The sequence below is a fragment of the Lissotriton helveticus genome, chromosome 1_2, assembly GCF_964261635.1.
Source record: "Lissotriton helveticus chromosome 1_2, aLisHel1.1, whole genome shotgun sequence".
NCBI classification, from domain to species: domain Eukaryota; kingdom Metazoa; phylum Chordata; class Amphibia; order Caudata; family Salamandridae; genus Lissotriton; species Lissotriton helveticus.
This window is the reverse complement of record NC_136058.1, coordinates 121635562-121659811: the sequence shown is the minus strand read 5'-3', so window position 1 is coordinate 121659811 and position 24250 is coordinate 121635562.

Sequence of the window (24250 nt, the reverse complement as noted above, 5' to 3'; positions counted from 1 at the left end):
TTACACACCCGTACCCGTGGGTACCAAGACTGTCCCGCTACCCCCTTCCCTTACTAGAGACTAGAATTGAGAGGATCATCGTGTCCTGATCGCCTTGTATCGTACCACACTACTACCCGAAGTGCCTATAAAAGGTGTTACCCTAATCTTTGTGTGGTGTCCATCTGTGGGGGGGAAGTTACCTGTCTGTGCGATCACTGTGCTCGGCCGGCCCTCCCGGTCCCCGTCTAACATGAGGGTTTCCAAGAGGTCATAGTTATTGACTCATTAAGGTATGCTCTGGTGGACGAGGTGTCCCTATTCTGTATCTCCTTCCATAGGTAAAACTTCAAGGTATTTCAGGCAGCCTTCCTTATTTCATTCCAGCAGTTTATGTAGGCACCAAGCCTTGCTAGAATTTGCCTCTAGAGGCAGAATTCGAGCTTTATCTGTGTTGGGGAGTTGTATTTGGGGAGACTGAAAATCCTCCTGTAAGTTCTAGTCATGATATTGTCCAGGCTAGTAGCATCGCTCCCTCTCAGAGGTTTGCTCCCATAAGCTACAGTGGGCAATAGCTTTGCTTAGACTATTCAAAGAAATGGCGTCCAAGTCGGGCCAGATAATTTCCTCTTCAAATGTTCGAAGGTTATGGCTAATACATTGCCTTTTTTTCTCCTGGCTTCTTTCTGCGAGGAAAATAACCCATCTTTATCGAAAATGACTCAGAGATATTTGCATTAGGTTACCAAATCAAGCAGTGTCCTACCCAGTTGGCAACTCAGAGCCCTTCTCCTTGTGTTGTTTATTGACATCGTTTTGGTTTTGTCTAGATTAATAGACAGGCCATTTTCAGTGGAGTATTTCATTGTGATGTTGAGTAACCACGGAAACCCTGCCTGGGTGCAGCTTATTAGAACCAAATCACCGGCATACAAAAGAATAGAAAGGACCATGCGACCTAGTTTGGGGGCGTGGCAGCCACTGATATTCAGTTTAGATGTTAGGTCTGCCAAATAGCGATTAGACAGGGTGGGCAAGAGCAGGCACCCCTGCTTCAAGCCTTTGGTTGTTGGAATGTGTCTAAAACGATGAGATCCAGTACCCACCGTGATCCGAGTGTAGTAGTATAAGTAATTGCAGGTGGGCAGATGCGATGTTCAACTTCTCAGGTTTCTGCCATAGCTTTCCCCTATCAACATGATCGAAAGCTGACCTGTATCGAAATCTGACCTGTAACCAATGAAACATAGCTGCAAAGGCAGCTTTGCCACCCTTGATCCGTCAATCAATAGAGATAAGGCCATTGTGTTGGTTGTAGTTCCTTTTAGTTTGTAGAAGCCCATTTAATTTAATGGAATTAAGGCGTTCTCAGATGCCCAAGTGGTGTATTCCTGTTGATAGATCCAAATGTATGGATATGTGAATAGGTATTGATTGGTGAAGTTTTGTGGCACTGTGAGATATGAGTGTATGAGGTTGTGCTAAGGCGAGTAGCCAAAGAGAGCAATTAAGGATTTAATAGTTCTCCGTTTAATAGCCAAAATGACTTTATCCAGTAAGAACATATAGAAAAATAGAGTCAGTTTGTATTTTGTTTGAGTCTTGTGGGTGAACATCAAACCACAAATGATTTTGTATTGGCATTCCTCAATGCTCTTGTCAAAGAACAAAGTGATTAATCTTCTTAAAGTTCCCTAGTAAGGCTGGAAAGCAGAACAAACTTGTGATTGTCCTCTGAAAATGCCCTTGGGCACTTGCTTTTGTCCTGCCTACCAAATTTTCTAATCTTCTGCTGAGGCCTAATCTTTTTAAAGTAAACTTATGGGTCTTCTTGTAGTAAACCAGTTTAATACAGTATGGAATAACAGCTTCCTGTTTGTCTTGGAAATCCATTCATGCTTGCTTCTGTTTCCTGGGAACATGTCCATCCAAAGTCAAGTTGAGGCTTTTCAAAGTTTTGTTGGACCTGGCATGGCGTGGACTTCCCCTAAAGTTTTGCCTTAAATCCTCCTGTTTTTGCTGATGTTGCCTTTGCAGGCCCTAGGACTCTGCACACTTTGCCACTGCTAACCAGTACTAAAGTTCTAGAGCTCCTTTAAATATGTTAACAGTTTCTTACACCTAATTGCCACATGTAATTTACTTGTAAATCCTTAATAAAGTGGTTCTGCATTTATCTAGGGCCTTAAATTAGGTGCTACTGGTGGGCCTGCAGCACTGATTGTGACGCCCACTTAAGTAACCCTAAACATGTCTCAGACCTGCCATTGCAAACTGTGTGTTGTTTTAAAGTGCAATTTAACCCTTGCAAAATAAATCTTTTGCCAGGACTAAACCTTCCTTTTTAATACCCAAAAGCTACCCCTAGGTTTGTTCCCACACAGCCCGCAGGGTGCAGTGTATTGAAAAATTTAGACATGCACTTTTAAATTTTACATGTCCTGGTAGTAAAAAACTTAAATTTGCTTTTCACTGCTGCAAGGCCTACCTCTCCCATAGGATAACATTGGGTTACCTCATTACATATATTAAGTGATCACTTTCAATTGGGAGCAGGTAAGAAAGTCAAGTTTGGTATCTAAAGCATTGTAATTTTAAAACCTCTTAAATGGTAAAGTCTGATTTTAAGCCACAATTCTGAAATTGGCACTTTTAGAAAGTCTGCTTTTTCTTGTCCCAGCTATTTGATGCCTTCTGCCTGTATCCGGTGTCACATGACTGTGTGTAGCTGGCAGTTGGTCTTTGTGTATTGCTACAAGACAGTGAGGCAAAGGGTGTATAGGTGTTGGTAGGATTGGCCATCTCTGACTGGAATAGGTGGGCGGAGCTGTCACGTACCACACTTGTACATAGCAAAACCTTTGCCCCAGCACACTCCCAATGGGGTTTGACACTTGTCTTTTGTGCCACCAGACAAGCTGGGGCCAGGGCAGGGTGGCAGCAAATTCCAGATACCTCTAGGGGTGAAACCCTCTAGAAACGTCTCCTTCATCATAGTTGGCATCAAGGATAAATAGTGGACCCTCAGACACAACTCTTCAGTATACACCAGAGTGACTCCAAGGGCTAGTTGGCTGACCTCCTGATCAGAGCCTCAGGGACATAAAAGGCTCAAACTCTCTTGAACCCTGCACCTGGACTCTGCCTGCTCGTAATTCTAACTCCCCAAACGGTGCACCTCCCATCCTGGACCCTTGGAAATAGGGATAGAGATGCCCTGCTAGCCCAGCTGTGCTCATCACTAAATATGGCACAAAGCAACGCATGCTCTGCAAAGCCTCACTGCACCACTACAGGTGTAATTGAAAATGATGCTGAGCTCCACAGAGCCTTGCTGCACAGCTTCCATCTTCAACATAATTGATGTCAAGGAATGCAAAACCTCACCAAGCCTCGTTGTCCAGCTGCCAGTCCATCAGAAATGACTCAATGCAAGGCTTCGCTGCACAGCTGCTTCAGAACTGATGCAGCGCTATGCAACCCGATGCAGGAACTCGCATCACAGACCTCGCAGATCCTCAGAACTGACACAGAATGAAGCAAAACCTAGCAAAGTGACACCCTGAAGACTGCATTCTGGGATTTAAGGTACTTTGCTCAGTGGGCTTAAATGGGTTCCTGTAGCCAGCCCATGTTCCATTGTGGTTGGCCTGAACTTGTGTCTTTGTCCCAGTCCGGCACGACAAGATAACCACAATTAGCACTTCATGCTTTTATGTATTATTTTTACTTAAAGCTTTAAAATTGCATATCTCCGGTTCTACTAATTGGATTTTTGTCGTTTTTGTCTCAAATAACCTATTACATTTTACTCTATTTCCTAAAATTGGTAAGGAATTTTTCTTGTGTTGTGTCTTCACTTCATTACTGTTTGAAGTGCCGCATAAATAATTTACACGTTGCCTTTAAATTAAGCCTGACTGATTTGTGTCAAGCTACCAGAGGGTTGAGCACAGGCTAATTTCAGGTTTGCTTGCATTTCACCCTGACAATAATTGTGGTTGCTGCATGAGCATCGTTTCACCCCTTCCACCAGTAGCCCAGCTTCCTACAGGTTTACATTCCCAATTTTCCATTGCCTGAAGAAAGCTGAATGCACTTACAGTTAAGGGTTGTATTCCTTCTGTGACTTACTTTTATTTGGCAGGACTTAAATTGGCAGAGTTGTTTTTCATCTGTTGATTAATGTGCTACTAGATTTCTACCTCTGCATCAAATGGCATATCTCTCAATCGCTCTGATATAGTTGTAATGTCTGAGGAGATATCAGGGTCTTAATTAACTCATATACTGATTTCATGACACACTACATACTATTCAGCCTCTCGTTCTAAAATGCATTGGACTTGAGATTTGTAAGATATTTTCTAACTGGATAAGCTTCATGGAGACTTTCAACTGATAAATCTCATGCTCTTGCCTCAGCCTTATTCAAATGGTAAAATATTTGTTGGAAACCGGCTATTTCTGGTAGGCTAAGGCTGATGCCAAAGCCAGGCAGAAACCACCATTCCAGTCAGGGCAAGGAAGTCACACGCCAAGATAACCCCTGCTCGCCCTCTAGGTAGCATGGCGCAAGCAGTCTAGGCTAAACTCGGAGGCGATGTGTAAAGCATTTGCGTCAGCGCACGACAGCAACAACATATTAGGTACACCACAAAAGAGACTCCACACAAGGTTATATTAAAATAACTTTTGTATTGTAAAAACATATCAGATAGAAATTACACATGTACATTGTGCCAACTGGCACGGCAATATTCACAAGGGATTATGTACACAGGACAGGGCCACATAGGCCACTGTCATAATCAGCACTTCTAAAATAGAAATAGTACTTATAGAACTTAGAATAAAAGTGTATAAAATCACCGTACCACAAAGGAACAGTTATAGATCACACCCAGTAACTACTGGGGACAGGTAAGTACCACCTACGCAACCCTACACTCCTTGGGAGACTGTCACGCAGGGGACCAGGACCTCACTAGGACCACCTGTACTAAAAGAACAACCCCCTAAGTATCACACAGCATTTAGGGGTCTAAGAAAAGAACACATTACCCATGATGCAATACCCTACATTCAGAGGAGTAATAAAGAGAAACACAGGATGCCTAAAGCATTCAGAGGTGTGAAGAATAAAGCACATGATGCAATAAAATACATTCAAGGGTGCAGCGCAAGAAGACACATGATGACTAAACATTCAGAGGTGCAGCGCAGGAAAAGTAAGACACATGATGCATAAACCTACACATTCAGAGGGGTCAAGAGTAGAGCAATAGCGCAAGAATCACATGATGTATAAAAACATTCAGAGGTGTAAGATCAAGGTGCGTAATCATACTAAATGCATTACATTTCCTAGCACCACATCACAATGCGCAAAACTCACATTAGGCAAATACTATCACATGAGCCACTACCTGTGGCAGTCCCTAGGCCAACTGGCCTTGTTGGGGCTCAGACGCCCTGAGTCTCAGTGTCAGGGTGCGTTGCCATGCAGCGCCAGTCTCAAAGTATAAAAAGCCTAAACGTGGCAGCTGCCCACGAAGTGCTGGGCAACTGTGCACCAGAAGCTGTGGCAGGGCTATCAGTAGCCCCTAGAACAAATCTGCGCCACCGGAGCCACACAGGCTCTAAGACAAACACTGCGCACGTTGGGGCCACACAGGCCCTGGCCAACACTGGTCGAACGTGGGAGCCACAGCCACACTGGCTCTAAAGCAATATGCCCCCTGGAGCCTCCCTGGACTCTCCAAGCGTTGGGGCGACCCACTGTCAACTGGGGCCGCCCTTGAAGCCCTCGTCACGGTGGAGTCCCCCACGGGGAACTCTAACTTCTCAAAATGCCCCCAGAGCCCCTCCGGGCTCTGTGCACGTTGGGGCGACCCACTGCCAACCGGGGCCGCCCAGGAAGCCTTCACGGCTTCCTACTGGCACTAGGCGCGAGCTCGCGCCACTGCGGGGGGGGGCGGACACCGACAACGTGTCCCGGCGCCCCTCCTCTCTTCTGCCCCCGCGTTGGAGCCTTGCAGAGCTCAACACAAAGACTGGCCCCTCGAGCCTTCCCAGGCTCTACACACCGTTGGAGCGGCCCGCTGCCATACGGGGCCGCTCTGACGAAGGGGGACCTCCCAGGCACAGCCCCACTCGGCCCGCCCTCAGCCCAGACTCACCGGGGCTCACGGGGCGGCTCCTCCGTCTTCCTGGGGCAGGCGCCGACAATGCGCCTCGGGCCCCCAGGCTCTCCCCTCTCGGCATCGGCCGCCATCTCCCTCGCGCCTTCCTCCTCTTCCTCCCGCCTCACAGGCTGCGGGGCGGGACTTCCGGCCGGCCGCGCAGGGATTGGCCGGCCGGCCAGGTACTTCCGGGTCGCCGCGGGCAGCGCGGCGGCCCTCGCTAGGCAGGCAGGCGGGCAGCAATCGCGAGGTGGGCACTCGTAAATCACATAAACAACTGGGCAAATCCAAGTCGGAAAAATAAGCGGAGTGGGCTCCCGCGCCGATCCGCCGCCGGCCTCCAGCAGCAACGCGCTTCCAAGCGCTATAGAGGCACACAAAGCGCTCCAGCACTAGAAGTGCAACCAAAGCGCCATGGGCAGGAAATAAAGCGCTCTCAGCGCTATGAAGGACAAGTCCAGCGCTCCCAGCGCTGGAAGGCAATAAAGCGCTCTCTCAGCGCTAGATGCAGATGAAGCGCTCCCTCAGCGCTACCGGGACAAGTCCAGCCAAGTCCTTCAGGGGGATGCAGCAAAGTCCCTCCAGGGTAAAGCAAAGTCCCCCATCCTTCCAGGACAGGCAGAGGGGTCCCCCAGAGGTCCAGGCATCCAGGGGCTGGGCAGCGCCCGCCCCTGGTAGATTCCAGTCCGAAGTAAGAACAAGACAAGAACATTTTGGAAGGAGACACCGTCCCTTCTTATACACAGAAATGCCTTTGAAGTACTTTGAAGCTTTCGTGCAAGGGGCCCTGAGTACTGGAATGTTTCTGGTTTACGTCTCCCTGACAGCTTCAGGGCCAGAGGTGACAGTGGGCCGCCAGGATGGAGAGCCAGCAGGGTGGGCGGCAGGCACAGCCCGGCACCACCAGACGCTCTTTCCTCCCATCCCTGACAGCAGAGGGGCCTTTCATCTACCCCCTCCTCCGGGGCCTTGCAGACCCTGCAGACCCTGTTCTACTCAAACCAGACAGTCCATCTACCAACAGGCCCAGGCATGCCTGGGCCAGGCCCATCAGCCAATCACGTGCTAGCAGACTCACTACACAATTATGCCAACTTCTAAAAGTGGCGCTTCTAGACTACACACAGCCATGCCGCATTCACCATTCTGCAGCATTCATTCTCACGAGTTCATACATATCAAACTCGCCCCTGCACTCCCCATGCATTAGGAATCTACCATGGGCATACATATTCCCCATTCATTCCTATGGGAGGGCAGGTCACTCACCATCCATACACAGAAAGCACACGCACTTTACACTGTACCACAGTGAAAAAGTGCGCAGAGGCCTACAATCACCAATCCAGGTTCCAAAAACAGGCTAGGAAAAAGCAAAAAGTCACGGGGTAAACCTGCCCAAAGGACCGGGTCCAACAATATTTATCCCCAGTTGATCAGTAATTAACCTGTGAATCTGTAGAAATTCCAGCCCCTTCCCCCTTGCTTAAATGCAGCCGGAGGTGCTTTCAGTTCATTCTTTGTGTTTTTTTATATGTCCAATAATCATTGAAACTTCACTTTGTATCAAAATATTTTGTGATGTTTCGGAATAAAAGGTTACATTGTGGCTGTTTGATTATTTTTACCAGGCAAGTTCTGCCTATCATTTATAGGTCTCGCCTACGGAGCGTGCATGCGCTGCATAGGAGGAGACCTTCAGGAATCGATTGAGTTTTTCAGCCAAAAACGTGCACACTTTGCATTGCTTTAATGACAATGCATGCACGTTTGGCGATTCCCTTGCTGGAGAGAGCTTTGAAACCATCTGTTTGTAATTAACTTGCAAACAGATGGTGCCCCTGCTCTCTCCCGCATGGGAAACCCACCACTGAAACCCCTTTGAGCCCCTTGCATCCAATCTTTCACCTCGCACATGACAGAGTCGAGCCCGCTCTCATCCTGCACAACCTAGTCTTTTTACAACCCCTCGTTACATTACATGTAAGACTGCACGTTCTCTTCTTCAAAGTACCCCACCAACAGAACGCCAACTTTTGGCCCCCACTCCAGCGCAGGATTACCTCGGCACTGTCCTCGTCGCCACTCTCTTATAATGTTTTGATGTGCCCACTTACATCACGAAGACCGGTTTCATCCTCGCTCCTGCCACCCGGGATGAGGAGAGTCCACTGAAATCGCGGCATGGTTTAATTTGCCCTTGAGGAAATGAAAATATATTTTTCCTCCTCCAAGAACAGCTGAACCGCCCCATCTTTGAAAAACAAAAGCCATAATTAATGCTTGCCTACAGTTGATCCGGGAGCCTTCGAATACAGAACGCTGACTAACAAAATGTTAATTATTCATAAATTGGCCCCAGTGTATTTCCATTCCTGCAGCCCCTGGAAAGTGGTTTCCTCCCCTCAATGGCCATGAAGCATATTTTCCCGGCAGTGGCGCAAATAAAAGTCCCCATGGATTGGTGGGCGGCAGTGCTGCATCCAATTGGCGGTTTTTCTCAGAGCTGCACATGACTGATGCGCTTTTTCTTTCTCTGCATTTAGACTGGTCGGCGGGCAGGCTCCAGCCTGGCTTTTCATTGCTTTTTGGAATGTTGTTTGTCATTGGAAGGACAGGCACAGTCCTAGATTTGCCATTTGGACTGCACCTTTTGCTTATTGTGTTTAAGACAGGGAAAATGGACAAGAAATAGAGCGTTTTACAAACAAGCATATATCAACATCCAGCACAGTGGAGCCAAGAGACAGAACTTCAAGTTATGGCTCCTCACTCCACTGCGTGATCCTGGGCAGATCACAACGTCACTCTGTACCTCGGTTTCATAATCTTCTAAAACCAAGTCCTGTTTTTTCAACCAAAAGCGTGAAGGGACTTGTATACCCATACATATGATATATATAAATAGTAAAAGTGAAGTCAGAAGCCTGAGCGTGCACTGCAAACCCAAACAAGCATTGGCATAGTCAATAGGTCTCGCCTTTGGGACCTTATAAGTGTTTAGCCATGCAACGGTTGCTGTTGTTGCCCCAATGATATTGTGCTGCATAACTAAATACTTATAAGGTCCCAATCCCAAAAGCGAGACCTATTGGCTATGCCAATGCTTGTTCTATTTATGTGTAAGGTAATTATTCACTTGTTCACTCACTCATTCAGTCACTCCCTCTCATACTGACTGTAACTCACTTAGTCAAACAGTTATTGGATGGATTGTGGATATTTGTGTATTTTAAGCAGTAGCTGTTTGATAAGAAGCGTTACTGGTCTATATGTAGGAATCCTGAAGGCAACCTCTGCTCTGAACAAATGACATCAATAGTTGTCTTAGCATTTATGCATGACCTTTTGCACCTTTTGCACTGAATGGCATGATCACTGATTTCAGGTAGCACCCTGTAGACCAGGCGTATGTCCTTCCTCTAAATATGCCAACTCTGTTCAGTTACATTTATCTCAAATGAGATGACTTTGTGATTTTTTTATCTCAGCTGTTGGGCAATTATGAAAATGGCTACTTAGCCATTATATTAATTTATCTAATGGTGGATAAAGCATTTGATTAAATGCTTTCTGACAAGGCTCACAGGAAATTATACAACGTACGATATATAAATAGCATTATAGTGCTTGCTTTTTATTATAATGTTTTGCATTAGTTTTAATATATTTAAAGCAGGTTCGTTGTTGCATACATTTGCAGAGCAAACTATGCCAGTTTCTTAATGCAGTTTGTGTTTTTGATTCTTTATATTTTGCATTTTTCACTGTGTAATAGAGCATGCAGTGCCTAAATCCAAGGTCTCTGTTATCGCCCCTGCAGTTCCGACGGTGGAGTTAGTGATGTCTGTAAACAAGAAGGAATAAATGGCGATTAGAAGTGGGGCTTTGAGGTCCCCGTAGATATGCAGATTTACCATGAGAATTAGTAGTTTCATTTCCTGTTCCCCTAGTAATTCGCCATTCATACCTGGTATTTCCCAAGGAAGCTCCCACTGCTTTTAGTAGGTGGAGTTTTTTAGTGAAACACCACCGATCCACAGAGTCAAGTCATGATTAGTGGGCATCCTGGAATGAGGCCCACACTGATGGGCAATCAATATGTATCCAGCTGCTTTTCATCTGCTTTACTTTTGGCACTGTAAATCCTTCATGCAGTCGTCTAAATCAGGCCGTTACGTTTTCCATGTTTGCTTGCAAGTCGTTTTTGTCAGGAGACGTGAAAAAAGTTCTAGACTCCTAAAAGGGGATTCCGAATTGTTAGACGGGGACCTGGAGGGTCGGCCGAGCACAGTGATCGCACAGACAGGTAACTTCCCCCCCACAGATGGACACCACACAAAGTTCAGGGTAACACCTTTTATAGGCACTTCGGGGAGTAGAGTGGTACGATACAAGGCAATCAGGACACGATGATCCTCTCAATTCTAGTCTCTAGTAGGGGAAGGGGGTAGCGGGACAGTCTGGGTACCCACGGGTACGGGGGTGTAACGGTGATGGCTCACAATCCTCGAGCTCGGTGTTCGGAGGGGTCAGACCGCGGCAGCGCCGGCAGGTCCCGAAGAGGTCGTAGGTGGCAACGGGCCGCGGCAGCGCCAGCAGGTCCCAACGAGGATGAAGGTTACAACGGGCCGCGGCAGCGCCAGCAGGTCCCACGAGAATGCAGGTTGCAACGGGCCGCGGCAGCGCCAGCAGGTCCCACGAGGATGAAGGTTACAACGGGCCGCGGCAGCGCCAGCAGGTCCCACGAGGATGAAGGTTACAACGGGCCGCGGCAGCGCCAGCAGGTCCCAACGAGGATGAAGGTTGCAGAGGGCCGCGGCAGCGCCAGCAGATCCCACGAGGATGAAGGTTGCAGAGGGCCGCGGCAGCGCCAGCAGGCAGGACAATAGTTCACAAGGCAGGGCTGTGGCAGCGCCAGCAGTCCGTCAAGGATGAGTTCGTCGCGGTGTCTCTCGACTCCAGGATACAACTGCCTTCCTGTCCTGGGGCTGCCTCAGTTATAGGTCTGGCGCCCTTTGATGTCCGGACCCTCGCTCTTGGAGGTCGGGAGGTCTGGGATGAGGGAGTCCAGACACCCAGCAGGGGGGTGGAGCCAGCGCCCGAGGAGGCTGGGGGTGCTCGGCACCTGGCGGGGGAGAGCCATCGACACTTCGTACTCCCATTGACCTGCCAAGTGGGCCGTTCACCTCCTGGGTGGAGGGTGGTGCCGGGATGTCGGGGCCTGGCCAGGCCCAGGGTTGGGGTCGGGCTGAGGCCGCACGGCCACGTCGTGCCGTGTCCAAGATGGCGACTGGGCCGGGCAATGGTGCTGACGGTGGCCCGGGCCCTGTCCTGCGGGGAGGGAGCGAGCCCTTCATGTGGCCTGTCCAACACGAATGGATACTGATTCTGCATCTGAAAAGGGCTTGTTGTAGGCGTCCTTTCTAAATACTGAATCGGTATCATATGTATCAATGTGTTGCGACTGAAATTTGGTTGAAAACATTGAATTTTAATGACTTCTCAAAGAAGGTGGTAATGCATTCGCAAAAACCCTTGGCGAAAGTTGTAAAGAAACTATTAAAAAAAGAAAACTTTTTTTAAAAAAGAGACTAATTTCCAGGGAAACGGGCTGCTTTTAAAAAAAAGTTTGCTTTATTTAAAAGCATTCACAGGCATGGTTGTTTGCTGACCCCAGCTGGCCACCATACCTGTGATGGCCTACAGTCGTAGTGATTAGCAATTTGCAGACTACCTCATTAACGTTCATTAGGTAAATTGGATAGCAATCCAATACGTTACTAAATTTTACAAATCGACCCATTATTACATCTTTGGTTGGTAAAATTCTATACTGGTCGTAAAGGTACTGTTCATGAATTGTGAGCAATATTTTGCCACTAGTAAATAGTACATCTGGCCCACAGTGCTTATTAATTGACAAAGTTACAGTACAATGTAGGTCTAACCATATAGGAGCGTTTCATTTATATGGAGATGAGAGGTTGACAAATAGAAAAATGCATTTCTCACTAAGTTTAGGTTGTGTGAATACCAAAAAATGCTTATTGAACTCTGCAATGCTTTTGCAGCATTTCAATACTTTATTGATAAAGTATAGAGAGGATTCTTGGATGTGTTCTGTATTGTATTTTTTAATTATATTTCGATTTATTTAGACTCTTTCGAAAAACACATTACATATTAAGGCAGATCTACAGAGATCATTATCTTTTTCCAAAAATCGATAAAAGAAATTCCACACAACTAGATGTTTTGGTTATTATTATTAAACCAGAGGGCAAATCGATTAACAAAAAGTGGCAACCATGGTTCAATGACTGACACCCACCACAGTCATAGATATTCGAAGTTTTTTGGGCTTTGTCAATTTTTAGAGATGGTTAATTCATCAGTTTTCTGAAATCAAAAGACCCCACCCCCCAGCTCCCCTACCATCAGGTTGTTACAAAAGGGAGAGGTATTTGTTTAGTCTAAGGAGTCTGATCACAGTATCAGGTAAGTATAGCCCCACAGTGTAAAAAACACAAGAATCACCTCCTATGTTTCACTGGTTGACTTCATTCACAGTGTAACCTATGCAGTCAAATGCCAAAGATGCACTGTAACTTATGAACTTTCTTTACTATCCCATCTTTTTTCCATGCAGAAGCACAGTTCACTCTCACCAAGGGTCATAAAGCCAACATTATGCAACTATGTTCCTCAGCAGCCTTCTACCCTATGACCAGTTAATTTCTTGCTTAGTATCTTGAGACAAAGAACAGTATAACATAATGTAATACTGTAATAATGGAGCAGAGAATATCTAACAACATATATCTCATGTCCTCAGTTGAAATATTCTTTCAGCCAATCCTGGCATTTGGCTATATGAAGAAAGCAGCAGAATTGTGTGTTAAATGTCTACCACTCTTCTTTTATTTACTGCAGTCAAACCTTAATTTGGTGCAAACATATGTTCAGCCATTCACATCCTTGACACAAACTGGTAGGGTTTGCTTGTTAGAAGAGGAGTTTGAGTGCTGGAAAACAAGATCACAAAATAGGCATAGAGGTGAGATAAATAAAAAAAAAAGTTTGTTTAAAGAGCACATTAAAGAAAAGAGTAATCGGAAGGGATGAGGCGCAGGAGAAGGGGCATAACAAATTGACAATAGGAATGAACAAGAGATGAAAAGGAATACAAGGAAATTGCTTCTGAGTACTCGCAAAACCCTTTCCCTGTGAATATTTACAATACAAAAAATAGAACTACTGGTTTTTATGAGTTTTGAAAATACTGGAAAACACTGGGACCCCAGCCCCCCAGAATATACAATAGAAACTGGAAACGTCAAAGTGTATTCATCTGCTAGTCCATGTATCTTTGTTGAAACCTTTTTCTGCAAAAACATGTCTTGTGCCACATCCAAAGAGAATTCATTAACCGGATAGTACTTGCATTTTCCAAAGGGGATGCTATGCTTTTAAGGGGACACCACCACAACTTCTTAGCAAGACTTCTTTCCTTTTAATATGGCTCTAGCAGCATTTCTTAGCAGATATAATGTATATATAATATCTATATCCATATCCATATCTATATCTATATCTATATCTATATCTATATCTATCTATCTATCTATCTATCTATCTATCTATCTATCTATCTATCTATCTATCTATCTATCTATCTATCTATCTATATATATATAGATATATATATATATATCTATATATATATAGATATATATATACATATTTATGTAGAGAGAGAGAGAGAGAGAGAGGAACCATACCAGAACCTCTTAGCAGGGCTGAACTACCTTTGAGGGGATGGCACCAGAACTTTAATGGGATGGTGTCCAAATGTACAATGATTGAATGATTTACTAAACCTCACATGAGGAAGTTAGAGCATTTGCAAATCATAGAACAGTCAGAGGAGTAGCAATGATGCCATGGGCCCAGGTGCAAACAAAACAAATGTCACTTTGATTATTGTTGGGGTAATAAAGACAGCAATTATCATGGTTCTATGTGCCCGTCAGGGCTGTGAGCCCAGGTACCACTGCTTCTGCTGCGCCATTGGTAGCTAGGCTCCTGACAACAGTTAAACATGGTGCGGATTGCCACAGTGTAACATACCCAAAGAGCTTCCTTCTCTCACGTGACTTGCTTGTCCGCCCTCTTTTTCTTTGTGTTCTGCTACTTGCAGTTTTACTTGAACAAAAGTACAAGTATAATGCAAAAAAAGTATACAATGCAATAAAAGTTTTATTGCCATAACTAAAGGTGTAGTAATCCTTGCACATATTTGTATCTAAAGTAAATATCTAACATGGAGTTTGTAAACTCTCACTTAGTGCTTATTTTAAAGTGTAAACTCCAGAAAAAAGCCTCTGTGCTGAAATCCCCCTTATTAGGGATTGTTTGGCACAGACATGCACCTTCTTGTCATGCATCATATTAATCAAAGCATGCTTCTCCTAGACGTATGCTCTTTCAGTACATCAGCCAAGCAACCATCAGGTTGGAAATAGAAATGACTGCTTTGTAAAATTTAAAAAGAAGAGGCGATATTACTTAGTTGTATAGTTTAGTTTAGCCTCTCTGGTGGTAGTGACTGTATGAGCACGTGACTTGCAGATGTGGACCTTTTGGCTGTTATATGAGGAGAAGGACGCCCTTACTGGCACACAGCACCTGCCATGAGGGCAACGGCTTGTTTATTCACCATCCCGCCGTGAGGGGAATTGCCTACATCCCCCAGCAGCCTCTGACCAGCGCGAGTCAGCAGCTTCACCACAGCACCAGCAGCTCCCTTAAAAGTGCTGCTGCCCACCCGCAGTGTGGGATGCACTTACTGGCGCACAGCACCTGCCGTGAGGGAAAAGGCTTGTTTATTAACCATCCTGCCGTGAGGGGAACGGCTTGCCAGCTTGTTACTCGGCCGTGAGGGGAACGGCTTGTTCATTCACCATCCCGCCGTGAGGGAAAGGTCTATATCCCCCAGCAGCCTCTGACTGGCGTGAGTCTGCAACGTCACCACAGCGCCAGCAGCTCCCTTAAAAGTGCTGCTGCCCACCCACAGCATGGGACGCGCGCGGGCAGCGCCTGGGTGAAGCCCGGGCAAGAGGTGGGCCCGTCCATGCCCGTCATTACCAGGAAAAGGCAGGGCAGGGCCACTTCCCTTGTGTTCGTTTTCCAGCGCAGGCCTACTTGGGAGTCTGCAATCCTAACAAGGTACTGTGTGTGTGGCATTCCCCATTCCCCTCCGTACATTGTGGAAACACCAGACAATTGTCCGCTGCATATTATAGTTGAACAATGCACAGCTCATTAAGAACTATTACTATCCTGCAGTGATGGAGAAAACACTGGTACACCCTTAGCTAGGCAGCGTGTTAGTCATGAAGGGATCGGGGATCATGCAATCATCAAGTTACACAAAACCCACAGAATTCTTATGGTGAATGTGCCGAAGTTGGGGCAAAATAAAATAGATAGCGCAGATTCACTGACCAATACGGTCATACATTGGATACAGCATGTAAGGAGCTGTCACTCTGTAACAAGGGATGACATAACGAAAGCGTGTAGGCTCACCTCTCCCACCAATCCACTGGACTGTATTGAATTAACTTTCCAGAGTGAAGTTCTAGTTGAAAACTTACTGGCACTTGAATACAGAACCTGTTCCCCTGACCATTCATCTATCCAGTTTAGGCAGTCTCCACCTGCTAACAAGATTAACAACTACCATAAGCGACTGGCAACTAGAATAGGTAGTTCCACTCTTGAATGTAATGACTGACTGACTAGTGTGCCCATATCCCGTACTGGTAGGGGTGAAGACTTGCCAACAATTAGGGAAAAGGATCCAATGATGATTTTGTCCTGCATAGTTCATAATAGGCCAACAAAGCCTGTCCAAAATTTAACCTTACAGCCATCTGAACCAGTGGGTCCAAAAGGGTCTAGCCGTTCTCTTACAGGGAATAATATAGATCTAACACTTAGTACCCTAGACTCTAAAAGGGATACTTTGTTATTGTGGAATATTGCAGGAATCGGCTCCAAATTATTATCTCCAGACTGGCTCGCTTTCATTGACCATTTTGATATTTGCTGCTTTCAAGAAATGTGGCTATTACCCTCAGAACATAGGGTAGTTTTTTTTAATTATTATGTGCCGACAGTAAAAGGGGCAAAAGGTCGTCCCTCGGCTGGTTTGACTATATGGGTCCGGTAATCCTTAGGTATCAGTATTAAGGAACTTCCTTCCAACAGTTACGACATCCAAGCACTATGAGTAAACTTGGGATCGCTAGGTAAAGTTGATATTTTCAACATTTATGTGAGGGGAACAAGAGGGGGTAGGTCTCAAGATTTAGCGGCTTTAGATGATCTCCTCGGTTCCCACTCTCAGGAAAGTAACCTAGTTATAGCGGGTGACTTTAACACAACGTTTGAGCCACTCGCCAGTGAGGAATGGTCCCTCACTGAAGAGGAAGATGCCCAGTGGGGAATCCCAAAGCTGGAGCTTGTTCCCATAAAGAAATGGACAGAGCCGGTAATACAGATAAATTCTGTCTGCCTAGGGAAGGGGCTCATGGCAATAAATGGTAGAACTCCCCAAAATAGATTTGGATCCAACACATTTAATAACGGATTCAGTAAAAGCGGGATCGACCATATACTTGTGAGCTTGAAACTCTGGCATACCATTGATGACATGGAAGTAAGGGAATGACTTGAAAGTGACCACAATCCCTTGTGTGTAGCTTTAAGTTGGTGGCTTCCCGAACAAGCGTCCTGCAGAGAGGCTGAATTAAACTCCCACAATGTAGTCCCCACGAATGATATGAGACGACTCAAGTGGTCGAGTATAGTTGAAAACCCAGGGTCCCTGGATAAAACTGCAATGGAAGTTGACCAAGCCCTAATAACACTGAATACCATATGTTTAGACAGAATAGGTTTGGAGAAGGTCACTCAGTCCCACAACAGTCTTTTTTTACACATGAGAACTTATTTTACCAAACCTCACGAGCCAAAGAAAGTAACATACCAGAAATCCTGCCGCTGGTACAATAAAGATTGCTGGCGGTCAAGAGCTCTTCTCGGGAATGCCATTAAAGGCAGCGAACGAGCCGCAGTATGTGTAGCCAGGCAGGCATATACAAACTCCATGGCTATAGCAAAACGCTCCTGGGAAGAAAAAAGGTGGCAGGATCTGAAAGAGGCCAGTGACAAGAAAGACAGTAAACAATTCTGGAACATTATAAAGTGGGACAGAGAGGGTACCTCTCAATCTCCACACAATCATGTTTCGCAGGAAGAGTGGGTTAGACATTTTGAACCACAATATGCATGTAGCCCACTAGAGTCAACTGTGGGAGGGGCAAGCTATGTATTTTATGTAGATGAGGCTTTTAACAGCAATGACGTTGAGACAGCTCTTGGTGCTGTTGTTGGAGGGAGAACACCTGGCCCAGATGGCATCCCTGCTGATGTGTTCCTCTACGATAAAACCAGATGGGGAAAGTATATTATGCTACTGGCTAATGCAATTGCGCGAGGAGCACCAATACTGGACTCCTGGAAAGGAGCCGAAATAATCCCCATGTATAAAAATGGTAATAGATCATCGCCGGGGAACTATCGACCCATTAGATTGATCGACTCACTACAAAAAATACTGGGGAGAATAATTGTTAATAAAATCCAGGATTGGGTTAAGGAGTATAGCATGCTGTCACATTTGCAAGCCGGCTTCCGTGCAAACACAAGCACTATTGATCAGGTGTTTCTTTTGTTTTACTACACTAGAAGGTGGTGGTCCTGGGCAAAGGTAGCATGTATGCTGCCTTTGTGGATCTAAAATTGGCTTTCGATCTTGTTCCCTGTTCTAGGCAATGGGTGACCCTTCAAGAACTAGGGCTGCCCATTAACTTCTGATGCTATTAAAGAGATTGCACGAGGGTAATTAGGCAAAAATATGTTGGAGGCTCCCAGGGTCAGGTGACTGATTCTTTTCCCATTAAACAAGGTGAGCGCCAGGGATGCGTTATTGCCCAGAACTTGTTCACTGTGTTTATTAATGGGATAGTTAATTGTATGACACGTGTGAACACAGATGCCCCAATTTTAGCAGGGATTAAAATCCCGATTTTAATGTTTGCTGACGACACATTGATAATTTCGAAGACTCTGAGTGGGCTCCAACGAGCTCTGACAGTATTTGAGGAACTTTGCTCTGCTCGTGGTCTCGAAGTCAATGTGTCAAAAACAAAACTTATGACTTTTAACCAACACAGAGTTTTTAAAGGTGGCATTTTAATGAATAATCGTCGCAAGTTAGGGAGTCTATTGGGGGCCTTACATCTTGAGCATAACAGATCCTTCACGAAAACTATTAGACCAGTGCTCCAAGTATATGACCCAAAAGTGGTACGCTCTGCACTAAATGGTGTAGAACTATGGGGGCTAGATAACTTGTCTTTCCTTAGCGTGTCAGAAAACAAGTTTCTGCGGGGCATTACTAATCTCCCACAAAGTACGCCACTGTGTCCGTTGTTCTATGACTTTGGGAGGAAACCCCTTCCTGACACCGCTAAGCTACGCACTGTGTTGTATTGGCGCAGATTGTGGACAACACCAGAATTGGCTCCATATGCTGGGGGATTTTATGGACATTATAAAAGCCGACACTTTCCACAAAATCGGTTGGCTGCGTGGCGTCAAAGATATCTTAGCCAAAATTGGTATCTCAATGATTTGAGATTACCCTACTACTGCCTGTTTCCCAACAAAGAAGGCTTTAAAAGAAAAGTATTGGGAGATGGTTACATTCAATGCCCTTAGAGGCAGTGATTCATCCTCATAAACAGGCACATTCTTGGAATTCAAACTCATTCCGAGTTATGAATCATACTGGGACACTGTCACCAAACCATTAGACAGGAAGCTTCACTTCCAGCTGAGATCGGGCACGCTGCCCTTAAGGTCTTTCACATTAAGGTGGAACAAAGCATGTGATAACAAGTGTCCTAGCTGCTCGGCCTGCACTGAATCAGTTGCGCTTATGCGCCTGTCCAACTTATGAAATCCCTCGTACGGTATGGTTGAGACCCATGTGTAAACTCTTGGGGACAAGAAGTAGCCTGGCAGCTGAAAGAATCTTGCGTACTAACACCTCATCCACAATATCTCTAGCAGTTGCCAAATATCTAGGGTGAATGTGGATAATCAGATCAAAATACAACTCCATTTAAAATGCGTATGTAAAATTGAGTTACAACATTTCTCTGGTTCAATGATTCTAGACTTCTATATTCATCTTTATAACACAGTGCTCCCCAATAGGAGGAATCCCTATTTATAGTGTTTTTTCACAAATTCTAAGACTTAGTGCTTTATGAAATGAGATGTCCGTGTTAGGTTTGATCAACTGTTACGGTAGAGATTGCTTCAGGAAACCATGAATTATTGTTGATTTATAAGATATGTGTAATTGCCCATTGACCGAACAGGATTATTTCATAGAACTCAGTGGCGAACGAAACTTGAGGGGGTTCCCGTGCAAGGTACGTGGAGGGGCCCCCTCGGGCTCCGGCCGAAGTGCTGTTGATAAGGGACCCTCCTGGAGCTTGGGGGCCCCCCGCATCGGAGGACTGCGGGGGCCTGTGTTACGCCCCTGGTGGGTGGCGGAGCAGAGTTCCACGGAGTTTCCCACCCCCAACTCCGTGGAGATCTGTATAGCTGCACTCCGCAAGCTCCGCCCAGGGTAACTGTTTTGGTCAGCCCTAGAGGGCCAGCCAAACAGTCACTGCACACTTAGGAGTGTTCTACGACTCCTCCCCTGCTCTCCAGCCCTGCCCGCTCCCTCACACAAGCTGCCGCAGCAGGAGGACAATATAAAGTGATAATAACATAACATTATTATCATTTTATTTTTTCCTCTTATTTTCTGCTTAATGGCAGTGGGCGACACTCCTAAGCCTTAGCAGAGGAGCAGCTACTGCTTAGTATAGAAAAGTACTGGAACTGAGCTACTTGACGTGATAGGAGATATTATGGCTATTCCAATACCAAAAGTTACTAAAAATGCACCAACATGTGTTGCTGTCCAGTGGAAGACCCTTTGCTAAGATTGACTGGTCACCATTGTGTTGCTTATTGTTATATTTGGATGTTAAACTGGTAATAATGAGGTACAGAGAATGCCCCGCCAATGTAAAAATAAGAAACTATCAAAGTAATACTATCACAAAATGTGCTTCATTAAGCCAAATAATTTGCTTTTTCCTGCTGCATTATTTACTCAACCCTGCCTCATAATTTGAACACCACATACAATAAATCAACACACCCATCGTAAACTTTAGCAAAGTAGCGCTAGAACTTTGTCAGCAGTTTAGCTTCACAAGGGAAACGCCTCGCATGTTAAATACCGGGCTGTCAATTTGAACAGCTATTGGTCTAACATTTCTGACGGACAACATCAAAAGTCACTTAGAGAAGACCTGCTTTCCATTTTTTCCATCTGTAAAAATACGGACAGCCCAGGAAATAGGGCTTTCTGTAGTTGCAAGTTTAAAAATCAGTAAAAAAGATAAATTGGGAAGTATGGCTATTATTATTATTGCTTTTATCTTGGTTTCATTCCCTTCTTTCTATTTTCAGCTTTTCTCTCTTCATTTGCTTCTTTACTCTCTTTACTGCCACTACCTTTGATGAAAAAGGGTTCAGGCAGATCAGGTCGTTTTACCCCTTTTCTAGGTTTGCCCGGCGTTAGCCGCTTCTCACCCAACTCACGATTACCCAAATAAAGAGGCAGGCGCTGGAGACTGGAAGGCAGGAAACAGGAGTTTATTTCCGACGGAACAGAACACGTCAAATCAGACAACAGGGTATCTTCTCGAGGTGCTCTAACAAGTTTCTCTACGGCTCCGTCTTTTATACACAGTTTTATGATGTACAAACATTCCTTATTGTAATAAAGACACTTTGAAGTACGAAAAGGCATGTTTGGAATCCCAGCTTCAGGCCTATTCCCATACCGGTCGCTCTGATGTTGTTTTCCCCTCCCAAATGTAACATGTGATTGTAATCTGCAGCCGGACGTCCCGACAGGACACGAGGGCAAGAGGGGGTGGTCAGATCTAAGGTTGGGCAGGCGATAAGATCACGTTTCGCTATGCGGGGCCGGAGGGGGTACATCCACGAGACCTAGTTTTATGACATGGGACTGGGTCGAGAGGCCAGGTGTAGCCGGGGGGGGGTCATCAGAAGAGAGGAAGGGTGTTCCTGGGAGGAATGCAGGGGTGTTGGTCAGATCTAGGGGTGTGAAGGCCTTGATTAATCACCGCTCCTCTGATGTGAGGCGAGGTCCTACTGTAGGGAGCAATAAACTGCATCTGTTGGGCTAGGTGATGGCCTGGGATCAGGCCGGGCAATCGGGCAGGGAGGAAGAGGTTACCAAAAGGGCCCGTTCTATGGGTAGGATGAAAGAGCGAGGGGGCAGGGGTTCAGCACGGAGACAAGGTCGTGTTTAGCGGTGCATTTATGGCCCGAACAGGAGAGACCGGGGGCTGTCGGGGCGCGGGGTGCTTGCGGGGCTGGAGAGAGAGAGAGAGAGCGAGAGAGAGAGAGAGAGAGATGATGGCTATCGGCAATGGGCAGAGAGGTCATGACACAAAGATGGCTACTATCTACGTTCGTGATGGGGCCTAAAAGGGAACAAGATGGCGGGGCTACTGTTTCGTGACTTTCTTTACCTTCAACAGTGGCGAGGGTGAACACAAATGAACGCCGCTTATGTACATATACATTTTGTCATTTTCCACAGTCGCCGCTTTTTACATAAGATAGATCATTTCCGTGTTTATCATACATGTAGTCGTGTGTAGTCAATGAAATAGCGTTTGTCAATGTTGGTAGACTTACATATAACCGTGTGTAGTTGATGCGACATACGAGGTGGAATACATATAAATTTATATTTGTCGTACTTAAAAGTGACCGATGAAACATTTTACAGGCAAAAGTGGTTGAGGGAGGAATTTAGTCCAATACAAGCAATTAGTCAAGGGGTGTAGAAAGTTCCGAAAAAGGGGGGTCTTCGCCTCAGTGTCCTTTTAGTAGCGAGTCATCACTGGTGGTTCGTTTTCTTCCGTTGGCGCTGTTGAGCACCGGCGGTGGAGCTATAGGTCCAGCTCGGGTCCTTCTTTACACGTCGCAGGGTGTGATCTGTCCTTTGCCGTTAGGCCACAGTCCTGTTTCCTAGCTAATCTCTCTTAAGGGTGCCTTATGCTGGGCACCTGCATTTCTTTCTCGGAGTCAGAATCCACGTGGAAAGGGTAGAAGGGGTTTTGTCGGATAATCGAGGGAGGAGAGGGCGGAGTGGGACCGAATCTTTGAGACGGACCAAGGGAGCAAAAGGGTGATGCGCAGGCAGGTCCATCAATCGGGCTCAAAGGGCGGGGACTTCTGGCACGCGTGGGTCAACAAGCAGAGGGCTTCAAGGCAGCCCTCCATTCCTTCGTTTTCTGCGTTTGAGAGTGGTGCATCGTCCCGCGTCCCGTTGCTCTGCGGCTCCATCTTAGGTCGAGGTCACACGCGCCTCACGATCTGTGGCCAGGCTGTGCGTCACGTCCAGCCCCTCTCCTCTGGTGACTGTGTATCCTTGAATGGGTACAAAACAGGTTTTAGTGAACTGGCAAGAGAAGGCATTTATACATTTCAATTCCGTCCCAGATCTAGGTAGCTGGGGGTACGTTTCATCGGTCACGGTCAGAAGTTATCACTGTGGAGTATGTATACAGGCATGTCTACTGAGTTTGAACTAAGTCTATTTGGCGTTCATTCATGTCGCATGTGGCTTTCTGACCCTAGCCCTGGCAGTCTTTTATCATCATGAGAGAGGGGTAGAGGCTAAACACTCTTCTCTCGGGGAGCAACAGTTAAGCAGGGTCATCAGTTATACCTCGAGTTTACGGAGCTGGGGTCATGCGGGAGGAACGGGGACGTTTTGGACATCCGTACTAGGGGTGCGGGGGTGGTGGGGCAATCTGGGCCTAGGAGATTGTGTTTCTAACAAGCTGAGAGCAGAAGGCCACTGACGTATAGTCCTCCTGTAAAAAGGGCCAGATTAGGGGGACATCAGTCGTCTTACCTGTCCTTTCCTTTATAGCCAATTCGAGTTATATCATTTTTACAGAAAAGGAGAGGTAGTAACATGGCAAATTACAATTGTTTTAGTTTCTGGCAATTTGTCGATCACCTTTGTGTTCGAAAAACCAATTAGGCTCGTGCCGGCGGGGCACAACATTACCACACAGAGGAAGAGGGAGCAGGGGTCGTTCGCATTTTAAATGAACTATTCAGTACATGTACAACATGAAGGGAAAGGACGAGAGAGAGAGAGAGAAACGTGTACAAAAATAGGCCATTTTGGTGCGCACAAAACACAAAACAGTAGGGGTCATATTATATAGAAACACAGACTGAGGGACAACGCAAATCCAGATACTACGTACACATGAATTCAGGCGAGGGGGGGGGGGTACATGCATTTACATACAGAACTCAAGACAAAACATAGAACAGTACTTGGCCAAAGACATTTCCCCCTGCATGCTGCGCATCCTTAGTTTCCTATTTAATTCGCCTGGCTGTCTTTTGTTGTTGGTCTCTGTTGCAAATACTTATACTTTCGTCAATTGTTCGGGAACTATCCTGGTCGGGCTAGTACTTACGGTGGGATCTTTGAATCGTTTTTAGCAAATGGGTATCCAGGCTGATGCAACGGAGGGTGTTAGTTGGGGAACAATGGGCAACTTCGAGTTTCATGGCGTAAGAATCTACTCGTAGGTGCACGTCTTTCTTGGTTGCATTATTCGGGGGCCGGTTAGAGTCATATTTTTGTCATACTGCAATGACCCGCCAAGTTTCTGCTTCAGGCCACCCCTCCAGTCGCTGGGTTCAGAGAGAGAGAGAGACGGTCGTTTCTAAGTGAGGGAGTGTTATACCTATGTTTGCTCGTCGTGTATAGGCACCAGGTTCATACCCCCCTTTTCCCCCATTCCATCGGT